This window comes from Tamandua tetradactyla, chromosome 5 (genome assembly GCF_023851605.1).
Source record: "Tamandua tetradactyla isolate mTamTet1 chromosome 5, mTamTet1.pri, whole genome shotgun sequence".
Taxonomy (NCBI): domain Eukaryota; kingdom Metazoa; phylum Chordata; class Mammalia; order Pilosa; family Myrmecophagidae; genus Tamandua; species Tamandua tetradactyla.
Genome location: NC_135331.1, coordinates 107338013 through 107339572, shown reverse-complemented (window position 1 = coordinate 107339572; position 1560 = coordinate 107338013). Strand labels below are relative to the sequence as shown.

Here is a 1560-nt window from a genome sequence, read left to right as displayed (position 1 = left end):
TACCCCCCCAGCTCTGGGAAAGTGCTGACTTGTGCAGCCACACCACATCCGCCCCCAGCCCAGGCAGGTGTAACACGAACCCGCTGCCCTAGCTCTATGCATGCATGCAAATGGCCGCATACCCTAGACCAGTGCACACCAGGGTTACATCCCCCAGACCCATGCATTTGCATGGTCACATTCTCCCCCACCCCCGGGCACCAATGCTTCACATCCATCCCACAAATACAAAGATGTTCATATAACTCTACTAAATAAAATAAAAGTGCAATCTGGTCCTGCCCCTTCTGAGCCCTACCTCCCAGTCCCTGCTCCCTTGCAGGCTTCCACCAGCACATAGAGACTGCTGGCCCTTTTTCAGGGCTGTTAGTAAATTTCCTATTTTGGATAGGGGTTTTCTCCTTAACAGCCTACCTAGTTTAACAAAATTTGGGGAAAATATAAGTGGCATGAATTTCTTTTTTGAATTCATAATATGCTTGAAATTATCTTTAAGCACAGATATGTACTTTAAATCAATGCTAAGAGATTATCCCAGTGAATTTTATTTCTCTAGAGCTCAATGTTTTCATTTTATTTTTTAAAGCAAAACAGTAACATCAATCTTCTGACAATCTTGTGACTGATGTTGATTAATTTTCTTTTTAATTCATTGCCATTGGTGGTCTATGGCATGTTTTACCATTTTGTCAGAGAAATTTTCATCTTTCCATACCTGTAAATTCCTGTTTTTCTTCCTTATCACAGTTAGATGTTTTAATTTAGGGTTTAATTTACTGAGCATCTAATAAGCTGGCCAATTTTTAAATAATATCTTGATAGGTTATTTCAAAGGATAGATTTCTTGCCTTCACATACTAAAAAGTCTACTATGACATGGAAGTTTGGCAAGAAAATTCCAACACACACACACGCACATGTACACAACACACACACACACTTTGTTTGTCTTCATAAAGGAATGAAGTACATTATTGGAAGATTGGTACCCCCACTATAATGTGGAGCTCACATCAGATTGACTACATGCAAGTGCAAGAAAGTATACTCTTGGGAGAAGTGCTGGCTTATACCACATTAGAGAACATATTTCTTCCAGAGACATTGTGTTGGCTGCTTAATAAAAGCTGGGCACCTTTTTTTTTTTTTTTTTAATATGGAGCGCTTCACAGATTTGCGTGTCATCCTTGCGCAGGGGCCATGCTAATTTTCCCTCTATTGCTCCAATCCCAGTATATGTGCTGCCGAAGCGAGCACAGCTGGGCACCTTTTAACCATAAGGCATTGACACTTCAAAATCATGGTCCTATTTTTGTGTTACACATTTCTGAAGATGTTTAGATTAATAGCTACTGATTTATACATGTATATATACAATGATATAACAATCAAAAGTTATACTTATTATGTGCATAGTACAGATCCAACATATTCACTAAGAAAAGGGATTAATTACTATTCCAGTAAAACTCCATGAAACTGTTGAGCTTTTACAAAAGACTTCTTATCCTTTCTGTTTTGCAAGATCGAATTTACAAAGTTTCAAATGTCAGTGCTTTG

At 38.6% G+C, this 1560-nt stretch overlaps 1 non-coding gene across 1 annotated transcript; it reads right to left on the bottom strand.

The window, feature by feature from the left end:
* Window positions 1-1150: 1150 nt before the first annotated feature.
* On the bottom strand, window positions 1151-1257 carry LOC143685372 (U6 spliceosomal RNA). Its single transcript, XR_013176615.1, has one exon. It is a non-coding gene; the product is annotated as a U6 spliceosomal RNA (small nuclear RNA).
* Window positions 1258-1560: the final 303 nt, after the last annotated feature.